The 22,403-nt window shown below is 30.2% G+C and overlaps 1 protein-coding gene across 6 annotated transcripts in view; it reads left to right on the top strand.

Moving 5' to 3' along the window:
- The window catches only part of LOC105252011, a 125,699-nt gene that overhangs the window by 23,953 nt on the left and 79,343 nt on the right, over nucleotides 1-22,403 (top strand). For 3 of the 6 annotated variants that reach the window (XM_025412616.1, XM_011259171.3, XM_011259175.3), the window contains exons 1-2: nucleotides 10,976-11,419; nucleotides 16,073-16,620. The exons of 1 other annotated variant lie outside the window; for it this stretch is intronic. The gene's annotated coding sequence lies outside the window, so the exon portion shown is untranslated. Of the gene's footprint in view, nucleotides 1-10,975; nucleotides 11,420-16,072; nucleotides 16,621-22,403 lie in introns of those variants that run through there. 2 more of the 6 variants (XM_011259174.3, XM_025412614.1) reach the window with 2 other exon arrangements.

The following is a 22,403-nucleotide window of genomic DNA, read 5'->3' as shown; positions in this document are numbered from 1 at the left end:
TTATCTTTTATAATGTTCATAAATATTTATAAATTATATTATAAGCTACAGGCATAAATTTTATAATAAGCTTTTTCACAAAAATTTTATATTTTTCAAAAGATAATAAAAATTTTAAAACAATTAACGCCAAATTTAGTCATATATGAAAGTTTTATAAAATCGCATTTTTTAAAAATGAGTTTCAACTTTCTTAAATTATGGTACTCATTACTTGGCAACTTTATTTTCGTTATCAATGTTAACTTACAGGGACTAACTATAAAAGCAAATAATCCTCATAATCTTACAGAGATTACTATGAAAGCAAATATGGCAATTTATTATTTTTACATAATATATTATTTCTAAATAATAACATGTTTTTTAAATATTATAATTAAAGCTAGTTTAATATTTTTGGAACGAAATAAAGAATGTTTTTGACAAGATATCAAAGGTTAAAAGGAAAAATGGCATAGTAAATGTGTAAACAGGTGCACTGACTCCGTCATAAAATCTACGCAATATTACACATTAATATATTTTATTTACAATATATGTATTCTATATGTATCAAAGTGCTGCTATGCAAAAAAATTTAATTTTCACATATTATATAATTCAAAAAGTAATAAAATAAAATACCTGGCTATTAATAATAACTTTTTTTGTTATAATAGTTGTTATTTGCATATTGTGCATATGTATGTGTTAAGCAACAATTTTTACACATTATGTTATATATATATATATATCTTAACTAATCTAATAAAATACTTAATTTTTAATAACTTTATTATGACAGTCGTTAGTTTTAATTAATAATAGTGTCAAGTTTTCATACATTTTCTTTATTTTTAATTAATTCTGTTATTTTTTCTGATATATGCACATGTATATGCGATACTTATGATATTTTTTTAAAATTCTTTATTTAAAATGTATTTCATAAATTTTACAATCATATTAAAATAAATACATACTATATATATTAAGTATAAAATATATAACAATTCTACTTCAATTGTGTTTTGCATGTCAAGCAGTTGTAAATAAAATTATACTATTGCGTCACAGTGTCACTGCATAAATTTTAATGAAGTCAGCATATGTATTTATTCATTCCATAGTGTCTCATTTTTTTATTAATCTTTAATATATCATCAAAAATATGAAGCCAGTCTGTTTTTTAAACACACATTTAAAAACACATCATTGATTTCATATATGAAAATTGTTTATTGCTATAATTGCTATAATTTTATAAATATTTCTTGAAGATAAAAAAGATATCGTTTAGAATAATAAGGAATATATTAATTTATAATACGGATAAGACGTATATATATATAACGTTCATAACGTTTTCTAGATCATTTGTGATATTTTTAAAAAACAATTTTATGATGTATGATTAAATTTATTAAGTAATCTTTAGTGTTTGCTATTTCACAAGTATTAAAAAGATGAGAGAAAGAGGGACATTATTTTGAAAAATATAATATTTAAAAGAAATGAATTCAGATATTTGAAATTTTAAGTCATTTAAATTTTCCCATGAAAATTTTTTTTATACATTTTATATTCTTTTAATGATATTTACGTAAGAATATAATCGATTTTGCTTTAAACGTCTCAAAATTGATTTACATATAAAAAAAATATATATTTTTTATAATTTATGCATATTTTGTATATTACTGCGCCATATCCATAACTCATCAAAATCGGGGGAGACAGTTGAGTATTGTTCAAACAATTGTAAATTAAGACGAGATGACGTATTAACGATTAAAAACATTTTTCGTTACTGAATGACACACAACAATTACTTTTTTATTAATGAACACAAGAATCAACGATTACTAAATCCTTTTAGAGATTATTAAATCCTTTCCAGATTGTCTACTTTATATTTTAATTACATGAACTAAAATACTACGACTATTATCAGGAATAAATGAACCTAGTTTTTTTTAGCAAAGTAATTGAAATTATATCACAATGCAGAGTATAATTAATCAAATACAGCGCACTCTCTCCGCCAACGAATGTGCAAATTCTACGAATTGTAGAAAATTACGCGAAGTTATGACTTATACTTAATAGTCTAAAAATCTGAAGCAATCGAAAATATTCACGAACTTAATTTTCCATTAAGAAATTATTTACGTTTTATATTATAGAAAACCTTATTGGTTGCTATAAAAAACTGTCTATTCATATATTTTTTACTTACTTTCGTTTTCATTGTCACAGAGAGTTTTAATAACGAAGTTCTTATTTTCTAATATAAATTACTAACATGAAAACTTTTTTTTACTTAGTTTTCAAATCAATGAAAGAAGCAACGAAAAGATGCATTTTTTATATATTTTTTATATTTTTTCCATGATTATATGCTTTTTTCTTACGCTCTACCAAATTTATTTGATAATTGAGCATGTTAGCAAAAGTGAACTAGATTCATTAATTGCGCATATTCGGTCTCATTTCAAGATTAAATTGAGATTCTTTTGTAAACAGGAAACAAGGTCGCACGATCAGCGAAGCATGTCCTCTGCCTCTAAGGTAATCGTTGAACCAAATATATTCATTTAGCTTTGGAGAGCGTTTGTAGGAGCTCCCACAGCTTAAATAATACATCTCGATATATCCTGCGTTGTGTCGCGCGACCTTTTTTAGATTCGTTGTGATGAATTCATCAAAACGGGTGGTGCTTCGTTTATAAAAGACTTTTACGAACAAACAGTGCATATCGCAGCTTGAACCATACGCGAACATTAGAGGGAGGGAAAAATGTATAGGGAGAAAAAAGAGATATATGTCAATATATGTACAATATATACATATATGTGATAACAATAAAAATTGCAAAACTATAATTGCTCAAGAGAATTATTTATAAAATTGACTTTCAAAAAATTTCTTTCTTTATAATTATAACAAAAACAAAATATTAAATAAATAGTAAGATTAGACTAGCATTACAATTTATTTTTGGAAATTTAATAAAATCATCGGAAAAAAATATTCTAATTGAAATTTCTCAAAAATTACGATACTTAATTAAATAAATTACTTTTCAGGAGCATCGTACATGTGTACGTTGCGCAGATTTTCGCATTAAAAGCTTTGCTTGATGCATTTATTAATTATTTATTATTTATAAATTATGTGAGTAATGAAATATAATTAGACATAAAATATCAAATATTTCATATTACTTTGTTTAATAAATTAAATCCAGAAAAAAATATAATAAAAAATAAAATTATAATTCGATTATTTAGCAAAGTTTATATGTAATAAAAGTGTTAATCTATCTACATTAATAAAATTATTCGTTTGTATATTTTCGTTTTACATCTGTTTAAATAAACCGAGTTAATGTGTCAATTCTGTTCTCGTTTGGCTCGCAGCAGTTACTATATATAAATTATAAATCAATTTTAGTATTATAATATCAATATTAGTGTTAATAGTGATGATATTTGATCACTCATTTACATGCAAATTAAAAAATTTATATAACTTTTGTTAATATAAACTAATCGAATTGAAATTAATGTAAATAGTTAATGAAGTATTACAAGAATACATATATACTCACATAACGATAAGTAAAATTTCACATTATTCATAAAAAACTGATGAAGTACTGTTTTTGAAATTTATTTCAAAAGTTGCGAATTTTTAAAACGCGTGCAGTTATCGAAGTCGTTTTTACCATTGAACTTTATGCGAATACATTTAGTACTAATTGTCAAATAAGTTATATAATATGTACGAGAACTGCGGTGTAATTTTGCAATTAGGCATGCTCAAAGCTATGTTAATTTTCGAAATATACATGTAAATTTCATAAAATATATCTTGATGCGTACTAATGTTTAAGCTGTTTATATACATATGACAACGCGCATTAATTGAAAGATATCTGATACAAAATTGCCGATATCTCTTTTACACTTATTTATTGTGAAAAAAATTCTTTTTTTAATAAAAAATAAGACTCATACGTGTATCATGTGCGTGTGTTTGTGTGTGTGTATGTGTGTTTTATATCTCTTAATTTTTGTATATTTTAATTTTGTATATTGTATGTTAATTTTGATGTATTGTTGTGATTTTTCCTATAGATATGAAAAATAATTTTATTAATTACAAGATATATATATATATATATATATATATATATATATATATATATATTAACGTATATCAATTAATTGCCATTTGCATACAGTATAGAATCATTGAAACATTAAGCAATTAATATATATATATATATATATATATATAATCTTGTTACATATTTTATATATATATATATATATATATATATATATATATAGTATTATATGTAACAAGATTTTTTTCATTTATAATAATATTTGCATTTTTCTTTTCTTATGCTAAGACCGAAAATTCGTTAAAATTGTCCGTGACACTGAATATTTCCTACAATTGACGACTTATTCACTTTGCAAATTAATCCATTGTAATCTTTATTCGGAAAGTAGATCTTCCAATAATTGCAGCATTATTTGTATCGATTTTCTTGTTATCGATCCATCAAGCATCTTTTTCATACATGATTGAAACGCCTTTTTTCCTTATTTGTTCATTTTTATAAAATCGATAAAATATTATTTGCCATAAACGTGATCGATTATCGTATTGTAATCATTCGAGTGAGTTTTTTTATCCAATTAATATCCGATTAATATAAAACTTACTAAATTATTTGTCTTGATTGAAATGTTGGAATGCATACGATTCCACGTTATCATTTTGATTTACATTTAAATTATCATTGTTCCAAAATAAAATTTGATTGGTTTGATCAACAAACATATATGTAAATAGTGCAACTGATGTACTCAAGTATAATTGATGTATTCAAGTTTTAAACAATATACATTATGTAATCGGTAAAATATGAAACATGAATACATCATGAATTTATAAGCTCATATAAGCGAGAATTTTAATTCAGAATTTTTAAGCTGTAATGGGTGATTAATTTTAAAAAAGACTCGCGTGGTTTGTGATGCATTATTAACGCCAGAAAATAGTCAATTAATAATGCGAATGATATCGATCGGAGAAAGATCATCTATTTCACTTACAGATAGAACAAATAGGTCACAAGATCATAAGTGAACCAGTAATCTTATTTCTTTTTTTCGTAATATATCTCTCATCGACGAAGAATATAAAAAATAAAACTAAAGTATTTTTATAATCGCTGATTTTTTTTAAATAAATACAAAAGCATTTATCGAAATAATTCATCACTTTATTATTATTGTAAAATCTCTCCCTCGTGATAATAATTTTAATGTGTATAAATATTATCAAAAGACACTGTCATAAAAATTATTTGAAACATTTAAATTACATACAAAAACTATCAAAATTTGTTTATAGGAAGGCTTTTTTAAATTATTTTTAATTTGTAATAGATAGAATTTTATTTATAAATTTTATGTGTCTCATATATGTATATACATACATTGTTGCGTCCGTGGCGATGATATATCGAACACGTGCCGCACAACTATCGGCACACGCTCACACTCGCGCACTCGTGATTTTTGATAAAATAACATGCGTAATAGCATTGTTTGTATCTCCGCGTGAGTATCGCTGTTTTTATATCGATGTATGATTTATTAAATTATATTGTTTTCCACGACTTCTTGAGCAATTACTTAAGAGAGCAAGCGAAACAGACGGACGCAAAAAAGAGGGACATAGGAACAAGAATGTTCACACGAAAAATTTAGTATGAGTCCGAAGTGAAGATAGTAGATCGCTTCTTGATGTCGCTCTTATCCATCTATGGTGTGGCACAAGTCGAGGTGAAAAGTGATCGATCAAAAATTGATGAAACCACGCTTGCCCGGGCGAGAGACAGTAAATTCGACATCCCAAGGCGTGAGCCTCTGAGGCATCCCGATAATGGCGTCTGTGAAGATCGTCGAACACAAATTGAAGGGGACAGACTAACAATTTTCGCTACACAAGAGTGCCTAAAAATGCATCTTTTATTTTGCTTCGCGAAATGAATGACTATTATGTACAATTGCGTCTATCACAATATTGCTATATAATTAAGAATCCAGGATATTTTGATACCTGAAACCTGTTCCTCTCCAAGTTAATTACTTTCCTTATTTTTATTCACTTGGGGAACTTTCTTCGCATTCAACATCAAGAGAAAATCATATCGAGCGAAGTTTTCATAGAAATTAACCAGGTTGTTAAAGCACGTCGAGTTATAATTGGAAATCTTAAAATCAAAACTGATAAAATTTCTCTTTGATGTTGACGATATGATCTTGTTTTTGTGCTGGGTTTAACTTAAATCGAATTTATGATGGAGAGAAAATTCATATTTCTAATAAATAAATGTGAGGGCAATCTCTTAAAAAATCTTACTAATATAATTACAAAAATGCTAGGAATTATAAAATAAATTACTTTAAAGTCAAATTGAAAAAAAAATATTTGTCAGTCACAAATTGATATCTTAAATTCATGATAAAATATAATGTCGATTAATATTCTTAAATATTATTTGAATGTATGTATATATTTTTTGGCACAATGGTATAATATAAAAGACTGCATTTTTTCACGAATCATCGCAATAAGGTGGATTAAGATGGCGGATTTCGCATGATGGGTGGTCGACAAGAGTCGCGAAGCGCAATTGTCGTCGGTTAATCTCCATAAACTCGGTCGTACTAGTGCTCGGGATGCTCTCGCGAAAATCCTTCGGCAACATGCGCGACATAACGAGTACGATGTGAGTTCGTTGCGGGAATTAAGGAAACTCCAAACTCCAAATTGTCGACGTGTACGTCCGTTCGTCTGCATAATAAATATTCCAGCATCATAAAGGTTGCGAAAAAAAGATTATCACTAAAGAATCAATTTATTATAAACAGGGGACTGATAGAACGCAACTGATTTTACGCGTAGATATGCAAGATAAACTGATATTATAAATAAAATTGTTCCAAAATATTATAATATTAATAATGAATTCGCATATCGCGTCGTAATTGTGTGCAATTCACGCTTATTTAAAGATATTGTTTTATTTAATTCATGCGTATGTCGAAGAATGATAGAATACGGACAGAAATTGCGAGAGAATATTAGTCCATTTTCTATCGCTTCCTGGCACAGTCCGTTGCACTTTGACATACTTCAGCCTGCTGTTCTTTTTTTATCTCACTTCTTATTTTGACATTTATCTTTACTTTGCTTGATTTATGTCAGAAAATCTATTAATTAAATTATATACTAACATGGTAAAAAGAAAAAAAAACGAAAAAAGAAGTAATATGTCACTTATTGTTAGAGTTAAATTCAAATGTCTCTCTTTTCTCTATCATCTCTCTTTCTCTCATTAATTGCGGAAGAAAACATACTTTTATATGTACATATTATTTCAACAATATCCTACATCCTACGCTGATGATCTGTTTTGTGATCTTTTTTGATCGCATTACCTCGACGAGAGAATTTCACGAGATTTACAGCTTTCTGAATTTATCCTCCATTTCTCTAGTATCCAGCGGAGAATGTCTCTTTTATCATTTCAGTCAGAAGGACCTTCCATGTGTGATACTTGACGCGTTCACTCGAATCCTCCCCTGTGTACGATCGAAGATATATTTCGTCATCACTCATGTCTTAAAAAGATGTGGGTTACTGTCCATTCCGTCTTACTTTTGAATATATATAAATAAACGCATCTTTGTTTTTTTCTCCTTGCTAAATGACTCTCATTCGAAGAAGTATCATCAAGCGTGTCTCATCTTATTACGTACTGATATTTCGTATCAATTCTTTATCGAATTTTCTTCACGTATTCAAGAATTAAAAAAAGAGTGAAACTCTGAAGCATTTTCCTTGTACATTTTTCCAATATTTATATAGATAGAGTCAATATCCGCCTTTCAATCTATTTACACTAAGTAGTTATAAAAAATATAGTATAATTACTTTAGATTGATTGTCAGCTGATCGTTAGTAACAATTTTGCGACGATTTGATAAAAATTAAATAAAAAGAAAAGATATAATAAAATAACGTATTGTTGCACATTTCATTAAAACGTGACGAATTTATCGCGTTGCCCTACTTTCCATATCGAATCGTCTGTGAATGTAACCGTGATATATCCATATCGAGATCAAATTTCCTCGCGCGTGAGATATTTCCAAGCGGCGTTAATGAGATCCTTTGTCACTCTTATTGTCATTTCATGCTTCTTGGGGTTGGCGCATATATTTTCCGTATCCCCGCATGTAGCTGGGGCATCCGGTAGATCCGCCCGGCATCTTTTTCATCTCAATTTCGAAGATCACTCATCGGCCATAGACAAAGCGCTGGCGTAAGCTAACTTCCCTTATTGTCTGACCGCAGATCGAGTGCCACTACTGGCCGTAAGTAGACTCATCCCTTCGTGATCAACCACGAATAGCAGCAAGAAAATACACCTCGTTTATTTGCGCCTCGGCTTTACTCTCCCTCGTTTTTTTTCGTTTGTTATTGTGCCTTCGTTTATCTCGATTTAATTTCTATTCTATTTTATTCTTTCTTTCGTTAACTAAACATATTTTAACTTAATTGAAAATTTATTTGATTTTAACACAAATAATAACGGCGGACACATTTTTCAAATTCCTATCTTGAAAATAAGATCTTCTGATCTTATATGATAGAACAATGAAATTCATAATAATAATAATAATAATAATAATAATAATAATAATAATAATAATAATAATAATAATAATAATAATAATAATAATATAATAATGATAATAATAATAATAATAATAATAATAATGATAAGAATATTGAATAACAATAAGGACTGGTTTTATAAACATGCTTTGTTATAATAATAAATTTTTATTAATAATGAGAAGACAAATAATTAAGTAAACATGTTGAACTTGATTGAAAACGAGGACAATTAATTGAAAGACATATAATATCATTATATACGTAATATTGTTGCATCTTCTATATTATACACCTGCCTTCTACCACTGTCAACCATAATTAAAATGAACATATGGCGCCTCTAGTGGTATGGCAATGTCTGAATTTTCCTATCCGATACGTCGAGCAAGCAGATTCGATAATCGGCAAAGTTTTGATCCACCCTTGGGGCTTTATTGCCTTCTCTTGCGGCCGACTATGTTTATAATTAGAATCGTTCCAAACTATCTGGACTGTCCAATGGCACGGTAGATGTTATCGAGACACATAGCGGCCGCACAATGGATATTTAATCTCAGTCTCTCATCAGGAGACCGCATTGAAATGATCGATCGCTTGCGCATTGCTTTTTAGTGAGTGAGTTCAATCTACCGTAACTTTTAGATCTCGCGAGTTTTCCGCTGTGCGCATCTTAATTCAATAAAAAATTGTAATGTGTGTATATATTGACGTAAAATGTCTCTGGAATATTTTTCACAGCATTTTATGTTTATTTATACACGACGAAATATAACATGTATGTTTTTTTTGCTCTTCGTAATATTATTAAAATTTTATGCATGTTGAGAATATATAATACTATTCGATATCAGATGCGTCACGCTAACTTTTTTTCTTCCGTGATAAACTGATTATTAAATTCCCGCATATTAGGAACATTACTAAAGAAACATACATATTTTACGAGTAATAATAGTGCGAGTCACAAGGCGTAAATTAAATTTTTTGTTATCGTGAAATAAAATGAAATTAATTTAATACAAAGAACAATACAAGCAAGCAATTAATCGCAATTATTTAATGTATATGTCAAGGTTTATTAAATAAATATATTATTAATTTGAACAAAATATATAATTATGTTAAATAGCGTTATAATTGAATTAATTAAATGATGAAGGCATATGGTCATTGTAAATTATCGTCAATAGTTATATAATAATAATGTTATTAAGTATATATGTATGAGAAACAGATACGAAGTTAACGAGCAAGATTGTAATTGCGAAGAGCGACTTACACTTGATATACGTTGCTGTGAATTATTAAATATGTCAAGGTAATATTAATTACGTTATATATGTATTATACAATCATCATCATTATATATCATGCGTACATGTTACGTCAAAAATTATATTATGCTGCTTAATAATTATTAGAAGCTCTTAATTTGCAAGACGTGTAAATTGTTTGAGATGACTGCTAAGGATTAATTCGATAAACATCAACATTCATTAGCGACTAAAAATCACCAACGTATCTCTCATCATAGTCATCAATGACTTATCTAAGCAAGTAAACCGAGTAAGCGAATAATCCGACAATAAATACGAACAATAAATCCGACAATAAATAAGAAGTGAGAGAAATAAGACGAGAATTCAGAAAAAAATTTGTAAGAGAAAAAGTAATAAGATTATGCGTACAATTCAATTCGTCAACTTACTTTATAAATTTGGATTCTTCCATTTTTGATTAATCAAAATCATATTTTTAAATGGTATATTTTGATTTGTACATCATCCGTTGTGCAATATTTAGCAAATTAATGTTATTAGTTTGGCTTCTTTTCTAAACAAAGTATATAGTTCCTACTTGTAAAGATACGGAAGATCAGAAATGCCTCTTCAAACCATGATCAAATGCAATCTTAACAATCTTGCATCTCTCAATTAACTTCATCGTCATAATCTCGCGGCTTATCAAGGATATCACGAACATTCTTCCCGTAAGTCTCAATGCGATCAAACGTTTGTGGTAAAGGAGACAAAACCGGGATCGCGCAGGACAGGGGAGCCGTCGACAGGACTAGCTAGAGCAGAGATGTGCACCGGCGTGTTCCGGTCGCGGAGGCTGCGCGGAAAAATCGATAGTCGACGCTCGCCGGCAGCGGCGGCGTCGCCGTCGTCGTCGCCGCCGATGTCGGGTAGCGCGATGGAGTCTGCCCGATGGCGCAGTCAACGTCGGGACCGGCACCCCAAAAGATCACCCCACGCAGTTAAACCCATGTTCGCCAATCCACCTCTTTCTGACTGGCGCCCCCTCAAGAGACGTCGTACTTTTCATTCGTTTGAATAGCCTCAACCGATCGCACGAACGTTTTTACGAGGCAAAGCTCGCTTGTACGAGAACGGACGACTTATTAAGCGTATCGTATTTACGGAAAAAGTGTGTGCAATGTGGGTATGTGCGACTATGTGTGCGTGCGTGCGTGCGTGCGCGTCGCCGGCACGTTGACACCTTCGTCTCTTCGACGTTCCCCGGGACGAAGAAACCCACGAGGAAGGGTGAGCCGCGTCGTAATTTTCATCCGGGTCGACGACCTCGAATCCAAGGACGTTCCTTTCGATAAACCTGCGACGTGCATCGCGCATTATTGCCTGCAGAACGAGTGCCGGTGAGTTTCTCGACGAACTGAAGGAGCTCCATTGCGAAATGCGGGCGATGTGCGTCGCAAGGTGAAGAGGATTCGTGCGTAACACTAGACTCGGGAACGAGTCTGTACATCTTCTATCCTCGCGAGGATATTCGCCGGGATAATCTGGAGTATTTGCGATTGCATTTACCGTGGGCTTTTATTTTCTTTATTTGCGCAATTTCTATTAGAATGTTCTTTGACATTGATGAGATGACAGTGATGAGATAATATATATTAAATAAAATATCTTTAATAAAAGCAGATTTATTTTTTCTTGCGCGAGAACTTTTATATATAAATTATCTATGAATTCTTTACATGAAATATAGTTCACGCTACGATTACCTACATCCGTATATATAATTATCGTCGCACGGAAGATATATTTTGTAGCTTCTCTTCTAATTAATTTATAGATTCGTAAGTTCGGAATGTCTTTTGTAAATGACAGCGATGTTTTTGCCTTTCGGTGAAAAGACGCTTTTGAAACGACGACACGTGGTCTGATCTTTCGAGTTTTCACGTATTCGAGTTTCCTCTGACGAGATGTAAGCCGCGAAATCTCCGATACGACCCTGCGATACGCGCCTTTTCGAGGACGTTGACCTCAAGCTTCCGCGTCTGTCTGGCTAGTTTATCTGTTTTCTCTGCGTTCAAACGTCCTCGAACCATCGAATTTCGATAGTGCGCATACCACGGATGCAAATGGGAAATATTTTTCGCAAAGACGTTCCAAAGGCAAATTTCACAGCACGTTGCGATGCAACGTTTATTCTCCTGTCCATTCGTTTCTGTCGGATATAAATTTATCGTTTAATATTTGCTATAGCTCTTCTATCGTTTCCACAAAGAATTCTAATAATTCACATGTTTACGTATATATCATGTTTAGTAAACGTATCTTCAAACACTGAATTAAATTTACTAAGTGTTAAATTAATAGGCTATACGAAGCTATCTAACGATATAAATTTATCGTGATTAGAAGTAGTAGTTTTTTCTCGATGTATTTCTATTAATTGTTAATCTCATTGCTCAAGTAATATCATTTCATATCGCAATTTCCTGATTACCGTCATAATTTCTCCGCTAAGTTGACCTACAAACACGAATTTTGCATTTGTGATTTATATTCTTTTCCATATTTCGCATATTTTTATGCGGACTAATTACCGTGTACAAAATTTATCATTTGTTCACTTCGAATTTAGTGCACGCATATATAGGCGAGGTCACGCGATTAAATTTTAATTTTTCATTTGTATGTTTAATTACCCCATTTACTAAAATAACAGTCTGACAAAATGACAATATATAACAACGGTAGAATAAAAGAAGAATGAATGATTCACTATTTATAATAAAGATGTAGGTCGCGAATAACGCGAAATACGAATCAAATATTTAAATTAATGTATAATCAAACCTTAGTACTTAAAATTATAAGCGCGGAATAAGAATTATAATAATTTTTTAAAATGTTAAACACACATTTAAAGAATAATTCATTTAAGATTTATAATTATATAGAGATCGTTGTTATTTTCTTTGTGAATAAAAATATCCATCATGAAAGGTTATAGTATGATCATTATTCGTCATCACGATGACACGTCGTGACGTAATCTAACGCATTGCACTATAATTGGCGACTTCTATTTTCCTCTTTCTTTTAATGTCTGTCTTCTTGCTTTTTTTCTTCTTTTCAGGAATGATTCCAAAGGCCCGAATCTACTTCAATGATTAATCACATGCATATCATCCATGTAAGATATGAGATTAAAGACATTACGAGCTGTAAAAGCACATTTATTGCTGTCGTTACAATTTCAATTAATTTTAATCCAAGAGTATATGAGTCGCTATATATGAATATTAATTTTATATCTCATCTCTCGTCCGTTTGCTCGTTAAATCTGAAAGTCTGAATCATGAGTAGTCTGAAAGTCTGAATAACGAGACCAGACGAGCGCGCATCAATAAGTGAGTTAGATACAGCAACGAATTAGTTAGAAAATATTGCTCAGATAAATTCTTCAATATTTAATAAAGATATCACTTATATAGAAATAAAGATAGCATTCTCATTTCATATGATAAATATATCATGTCATAAAATGCATACTATTAGAAATTAATACGAAAAAATAGTTAGACCCGGTTGCACCAACGTTATTTTAGCTTTAAGCGAGACTTAAATATATATCTATCTTTATCTTTCTTTCTAAATAAATAAAGATAGACATATATTTAAGTTTCGCTTAAAACTAAAATAATGTTGGTGCAACCGGGCCTTAACATTTCTGATATTTAACATCTGACATTTAACATGTCAGAATATGTTTAAATTTATCACTGAATAAGAGATTACCAGCTGCATGCATCATTTTACTAACTATTTATATAAAAACGTTTCAACCTTCATTAAGCCAACAACTCGTGATGACTCGTCGATGATTTAATAGAATAATTCCAAATGACTAAATTTGTTTCGCTGTTTAGAATTATAAATTTCAAAAATCATTAAATTAATCATCTGTAATTTGTCTTTTATGTAAAATATTCGTTTGACTTTATATATAAAATTTTTATATAAAAATATCAAAATTAAATTAAACTAAGAAACTAAATTAATTAATTGTTTAATTTATACCGTCAAATGCAAAATACTTAAAAAAAAGTGAACTTTAAGCTATGTCACAATATTTCTTTATACGACATAATCTAACGCAGATAAAAAATTTCATAAAATTCGCAATTATATGATTCCTAAAATTATTTGAAGGATTATATTTTTGCGGATTATCATTTCCGATCACGTTGCGAGGCTAAATTTCATTACTGTCATATTTGAAGTGCATTCTTTGCAGTTATCTCGATCGTTAGCTAAACCGTTTCAACTGCTTTGTGGCAATTTTGGCGTGAAAATAAAAATTAATTGATGTTTTTTAATGAGAAATAGAAGAGCGGAAACATACCAACCGTGTCCCAGAAAGTTTGTCATTATTATATCATGTGATTTTTGTCACAAAAATGTCGATCACGCGCAGGATTCGTTGTCGATATCACAAAAATTCCATCCGCATCGCTTTCTCTCTTTCAAAACTTTTTTACCGAAATCATCGTTTTTCCGAGGAAAATGATCATTTCTCAGATTGAAGGTACAAGTTTCGCAAAGCGTCGTGAGAAATAAAAATGGTTTTTGCAATATGTATGCCAGAGGAAATGAGATCAAAGGGATATTTTTATGGCGACTTTGAATGATCGTAAGTTTTTCGATGGCACATGAAAGTGCCACCGTAACATAAGAGTTTCTTCTTTCTTAAGAAGTCGCAGATCCGTTTCCTTGTCGTAGGTCGATATTTTGTTATCGGGAAACAGTAGTGTCTGATGAAACGATATGGCGGATATCGAGATAAATTACAAACTGACAGCGCTGAAATCGTTACGATGTTCACGATCTTGTTCATCGTCGTATCCGCTACGAATTCTGAATTTCTCATGAAGTTCGTTGCACAGAAATTGTGATCTATAAATTCCTACAGCTCGCTATTACTCAAATATGGGTAGATTATTTTGTCAAAAACATACGAAGATTCTAATCAATTAGATAGGTTTGTGGTTTGAATCTCAACTTAATGTGATAAGAGTAGTGTATTTCGGAAAATATAAAAATGAATTTAGTTTTTTTCAAGTTTACTTCGATATATTTACAGTTTAAATAAAATTTGCTATTATTGCGATAAATTGCATCTAATATTTCAGTTCTAATTTAAATATGATCCAATTATTAGTAATTAAATGCATCATTATTATAAAATGATCTATTTAAGATGCTTATACATATAAAGAGAGTTATGCGTGAAAACGAAAGAATAAAGGAAAGAAACAGGTTCGAGATTTGAGAAATAAGAACAATGTTAAATCCGCGCCGCCTAAATGGCCTTTCGCGATATCTTGTTGAAATGAGCGTGTCTCGACGGACCAATAAAGACTAGCTTTTTCTTTTTCTGTCTTTCGCAATAAAGAAAGGACTTGCTCCACGTGTAATCCTTGATTCTGTCATAAACATAAAAACGCGAGAGTTTCGATGTAAACGGAACAGGGGAGAAGACAAATTATAAAAAACAAAGTGATTAAAAGATTTCCAATTGCGCAGATTGATGTGAAAAACATGAAAAATTTGCATAATGCTAGCTTGATGGATTTTTTATCATAAACTTCAAACCGCAGAGAAATATATTATTAACAATATAATGTATCCTTTAATAGATTTATGTGAACTGAAAATCTGATGAAATAGAAGTAGATCCTTGCATTTATAAATTTCTTGCAAATAATTGACTGTATTTATGGACATATTTCATTATAACAGCATGTAAAAAATATAGGGATATGTTATTAATATCATGTATGCGTATATACAATATCTTGATAGCCTTAAAAATAATTACGTAAATTATAAATCTGATATAAAAAGAATAAATTCTAGAAAATACAAATAATTGCAAAACACATAGTTTAGTTTATACATTACAGTGAAATAATAAAAGAATAGAAATTAAGAGGCATAGAGGATTTCTTTTTACGACAATCATTAAACACGAATATTATTTCACGTAAATTTTCCAGAAGTTATTATCGTCCTACATGAAGAAAGAGACTTTAAAAAAAGGTGATCTCTCGACGCAGCGTGCAATAAACATTTTTATTGGAAAAGAAAAAACTTACAAGCGAACTTTTCTAAGAGAAAAGAAAAAGTGAAGGAGCAAAAAGATACATTTTGATAAAATGACAACGGATGGAGTTGCCATCGAATAAACAATTTTATTTGTTCTTGTAATACAGAGCACAACGCTTTTCTTGATAAAATGGAAACTAATTAAGTGAAAGAGAAGATACCGAGGAGCAAACGAATGTCGCGTAGAAATTGTCTGCGGGCTGCGGATTTGCAAGATGAAGTGCATTGCAAGTTCCATCGAGAAAACACGCGAAAATAATTTTGACCGTGATCGCTCGGAGAATCACGCCAGATGGAAGTTCTAAGACAGTGGCAGCCGGCGGAATTGCAAGAACGTCAATTTCTTCTATTCTTCTACGGATCTCTAGCGCGCTTCTGAAGAATGGACGAGGCTGGATTCCGTGAACGACAGGTGTGGGAGGAACACCGGAATCATCAGGTAAGAAATCGACGATTGCTCATCTCATAAACGTGCACTTCCTCAGTTCTTTGTTTCTTTGTTCCTGTTTCGCATAATCAGAATCGCATTAGAGATGAAAATCCTTCTGGAATGACTCGGATATCGAATAATTCTGTGCGAAATTTATTCTTTAAATCTATCGACAAGAAGAGTTTATCTTGATTTTATGATAGTTAATTTCACAATTGTGTCTTTTGATTAATAATAATAATTAATAAAAACTCTCTTGTTAAGAAATAACTATAATTTATGCAGGTTGAAGATAATTGCATTTTTATGCATAATATACTCGTATATCGACATATTTCAATGCTTAACATTGAGCATGTTGTTTGCACAGCATTTGTGAGAGGCAAAGAAAATTTTGGTAATTTATCATGTTTATTATCATAATTTTAACCCAAATAGGAAAACGAGATAAAAGAAATTAAACCGGCTCTTTTTGTTTTTTCCCACCGTTGCAAGCACGCTTATCCTCGTTTCTCTTGTTAAGCTTTTTTTCTGTGAGTATTTGAGAGAGACACGCAGGAAAGCCCGAAGAAGAAGCTCGGCATCAGTTGACCTCATTGCACTTTTTTCCGTAATATGTCTCGTATAGTTTTTTTTTCTTCACTCAGCTTACAAGCAACTAAGGGAAGCGTTTGTTCTCAAACGTTTTCCCTTGCGGAAAAGTCCGTCGATTTCCCGAGGACAACGACCTGACGATGGTTGCATTAAACAGGAGATTTATTTTTATCTCCAAGAGAGAGAACATTGTTACAAAAGTAGCGTCAAATTGAAGAAAATTTCATTATGCGTCCGAGCGATGCACTGGATCGAAGTTTCGTCAAATTTTTTATACGGCATATAAATAGATATATGTACACATACATGCACACAGGTTACACGAGTAAGATTTTCATGGATGCTAGTATCGATTTCCGTAACACGCGTTACGTCTCGTTGAAGTCGCCCGTTGCACTTTATACAGTTATGAAGTACATTCTCTTGTGTCATCCTGTATCGTCACCTCTCTCATTCTTCTCTTTTCTTCTTTTATTTTTTAACTTTTGAACGTTTCTAGAATTTTTCGAGACAGACTGTCAGTAACACAATTACAATTTTTGAGGGTTTGATTGTTACTCTAAATACATCGAGCTACGCAGTCTATAAGCGCTTTTCTCATGCACTTTAAATTTCCAATAGATTTTACTTTGGTTGATTGTTTCTTAAATGAATTCGTTTTCTACCTAAATTTAATTTTTCTAGTATAATCTAGTATAATCTATTATTTTCTAGTATAATCTAGTATAATATATAATGCCAATATTTCCATGTGTTTTACATAAAATATCGAAAATATTTAAAATACATGTGCTATTGTCGAATAAAAAAATCAATATTTAGAAAGATTGAAGATTGAAATCTAGGAACAAAATTCATGAACAATAATTTTATGTATATTTTATTTCTTCAATTGTTTTCTATATTACATTATATATATATATATATATATATATATATATATACATATAATGTAATATATAATAGAAGACTATACATATATAAAATTATAAATGGAATTTTATAAATCTAATTTTGTCGTGTTTTTATCATAAACAGGTTTTTACAGGTCATCTAAAATAAATTTTTTAAAATCAGAAATAGATATATTATATATAATTATTCGAATATATTATTTAATTATTTAGATATGTTATTTTATTATTTGGATATGTTATATAATTATATTATATAATTATAAGTAATATATCAAAATAAATTATAAAATAATTTGAAATTATTAATTTACGTATATATAATTTATGTATATATAATTTGATATGTTATTATATGAGTTATGTAATAATCCGATTCGATCAGTATTTTGTAATGAGAAATAGAACAGTTAATTTGAAACGCGAAAAATTAATCATGTCACACATCGGACATTCAGTCATGTGAAATATTCAGCATCGCATCTATGGTCATCCACTTCATAAATTTTCACCGGTGCGTTTATTTGTAGAATGAGATTTAATTTGTGCAGCTTCGAGTATTTTGTTTTCGTTTAACAGTTTCTACTGCGACCATAACACGTTGTTAACGAAGGGGCTTGTTTGATCATCACGCGCGCATACCGGCAAATATTTTCAGCTGGTACTTGCAATCAAGCTAATAGTATTTCGTCGCGGTGAGGTTCTATGAGAGCTTCCATGTAGAAACGCATTTCCGCGATGCTTATATATATGTGCAGACAATGTGGGCGACAGTGGCCAATCTCATTAGGAATTTTTAGTTCACATTAAGCTGCGGCAATGTGCGTACAGTAGTATTTCATATTTTGTCCATCAATCCTGTTTATTCCTCACGAAAATGAAAGGAACGAAATTGTGTGGAGAAAACAAATGGAAAGTTATTTTTAGTATAAAAATATGCATTTTCTATCATTCGCTTTTTTCGTCACTACACCTGAAATGAACAATTATTTGCGTAAAAATAGACATATATACATAATACAAACTTTTCAAAATTATCGGGATAATATATAATATATAATAATATCGTGTATTGACGTATAACTAATATAGCCAATAATTCATGTTACACCGTCGTCTTTCAATCACGGATACATTTTTACGAACGATTTACGTCACGACGAAGTTAGAGGATTCACACGGGCAGTCGATGTGGCACGCGGACAGATTTCGCGTGGAACATGCTGTTGACGCGCATTTGATAAGGACACTTTTCGCCCATTGAGGGCGAATAAAAGCCCGTGCACTGCAACTGTCGTTTATGCGTCGCGCCGATAAATTCGAGCGCGTCATTTCTTTTTGTTTGCGTTTCTCATGCATGCTCGTTTATATCGAAATAATGATGCTGTTGCATAACGCCCGGTACTCCGCGTGTACACGCTTGTTTGCTCATGCGAATCGAATTTGCCTTTCCGCGCAATAGATAAGAACACTGCTACTGGTACAAACCATTTAATCGTACAAACCATTTAATCGTACATTCCTTTCATTGATCGTAGTTTATGTGTTTCTAAAGAAACGAAAATTTAAATATAATATTAATATTTCTTTCCCACAATTTATGATCGCAACCAATGTTGTTATGCTATATTTGCATCTAATATGTCATTTTTTATAAAGAAGGAAAGAAAACTATTCTTGAATGTATTACTTTTCCTCGTTTAAAAATCGCGCGTATTTCATTCATGGAATTAACTTGTAATTTTCTTTGTACTGCATATGTGCGATTAATTAATACCCATCGTATCCTATACATTATTTTAAAAATTTAAGTAATGTGAATAAATTATTTCTGGAGATTGAATTTGATTAATTAAATAATATATTATGTGATACACGCACACATATTACGAATTTATAATTAATTGTAACCATTTATAATTATAATTGCAATAACTGTTAAAACATTTTTTATGACATATGAAACGTAATCTTCGAATTTTACTTAGTCTTGAGGAAAGAATTGCTAAAATCTCTGATAAAGATGATTAATAACTTTTGATTATCTTTCAGAGGCATTCTTAGCGTGCTCAAAAGCATCTAACTCAGAAGAAGCATAGTTTCGATTATGCTTCCTTGTAGGACTCCAGCTGCCACGCGAGCTCGTCAGAAGAAGCTTGCAATACAAAGAGCTATTTCAACAAGATGAATGATTACAATACAGGAAATCCACAATAATATTGTTCCAAATTTTCAAATTTTTAGTTGCTCTCATTTCTTAAATCTCAATTATTATATTAATATTTTCAATTTTTATAAATTGGCAATGATATTTTGGAATTTTCTGTTGAATTAAATTATACTTATTATATTTTTAATAATAATTATTTTTTTATTATATTTTTAAAAACACGAGATTAAGCTTTCAGTGAGTATTATCGCACTAATGTGATATGTAAATAATTGTAATTTTGAATATTGACATTTGAATATTCTCATTATTATTTTTACGAAATTTTCGCAAAATTTTGATAACTATTTAGAACAAAATTATTACATGATAAAAAGTTGAAAAGCAATATTGATTATCAATTTTGAAATTAAATTCGGACAAATCTAAAGTTAACAAATATTTTTTAAATTCTCTTTAATTTCCGCATTTATTTTTGCAAATATAATAATTAAAGTATAGAAATTACAAGTTTTCTGCATAGTAATTTCGTTTTTTTAATAAGATTTTACATCTGTAACCGTGTACATTTATGGGATTATATTTTACATAAATTTGGGAATTATCTGTGATTAATTAAAAGTTGTACATTTTATTTATTGTTAATTTTATCCTATTTATATATAACGTAAAATTTTATTCCATTATATATAACGTTATAAATTAAAAATAATTATATATTTTTTAACCATACACAATATATATTTTAATAACGCAATAAAATATATGTGTATTTACATATATTTACGTAAATTAATATGCACAAATATTCAATTAGAATTCCTATTTGAATATTATATGTTCTTTTAACTTTATTATTTATTCAATGTGAAGCATTCTTTTTGCTCCTGGATATTAATTAATATTATGTCAATAAGTAGAATCTGGATTTATCGAACTTATTCGTTCGGTTAGAAAAATTAAATAAATGACTACAGAATTATTCAAATCAGTGTCGATAGCTTATAATCAAATTAATGCTCTTTAGAAGGATGCATTCGTTCGAGTAATCAGTGCGTACGAACTGAAACATGTTTGCGCGATGCGGTCGCGATCAATACAAAAGAGAGATAGAGAGAGAGAGAGAGAGGGAGAGGGAGAGAGGGAGAGCCATTTATAATCAAGCTCGAGAGCGAGACGAATACTATTAAACATTCTCTTGTAATAGAGGACGCTATCTTGCGAACGAACTTTGAGACATACCCGAGTTAGTTTGTCGAGAAAAGGAGTTTTCGACAACATCTGCGAGAAACTGATATCTTATGCGAAAACTGCGCGGAAGATTTACGCGTACTTATAGAAAGATGCACGACTAAGAGATATCTGTAATCTTCAGACATGCGTTTCGCAAACTCACGCTTTTAGTTATTATTTATCATAAATTATGCAAGTAGAATGATGTATTCACTGTTAGACCTATGTTAATGCATCGCGTAAAAAGTGCGAGAAAGATTTGCATTTTTTTTAAAATATAACACCATGTGTGTGATTAATTTACTACTTTACTGATAGGCAATTTTCTTAATTCTCGATTGTAAACTGATAAGTATCAATATTATAATATCTGCATAATCATAATTGATGTTCTTGATATCGCGAGAGACCGTTTCAATATTTGTTAAAGAATTTAAGAGATTATTTTTAAGCTTTTTAAATATTTGAAAAAATTGTGTTTTCATAAGCCTAATATAAGAGCCTCCTTCCACAGCTCAGTAATTCATAATTTCTATTTTTCGAAAATATAGATTTAAATAAGATTATAAATAAATAATTATAATTTCTTCAATTATGACCGTGTTCAACAAATGCGTCTGTTATCTGCATTTATCCGATAAATTCTTTGAGCTTGTATCCAGCCAGTGCGGCCTGCAAATAGCAATATATTATTATATTTTAAGTCAAGCGTATCGTTTATTTGCTATTATTTCTGTTAATATATTATCATTTCGAGTACATTAGCGGTAAACGGGCGTCATGGTTCGTTAAATAAACTAGTTCGAGTGAAAAGCGAGACGCAACCATCCCTATCGGGTCTGTTCTCGAAACTAGTCAGGATTGCAGCCACCGTATCATTT

This window comes from Camponotus floridanus, unplaced genomic scaffold (genome assembly GCF_003227725.1).
Source record: "Camponotus floridanus strain SB8 unplaced genomic scaffold, Cflo_v7.5 scaffold53, whole genome shotgun sequence".
In the NCBI taxonomy this organism is placed as follows: domain Eukaryota; kingdom Metazoa; phylum Arthropoda; class Insecta; order Hymenoptera; family Formicidae; genus Camponotus; species Camponotus floridanus.
The sequence above is the reverse complement of the archived record's forward strand: the minus strand, read 5'-3'. Positions and strand labels throughout refer to the sequence as shown.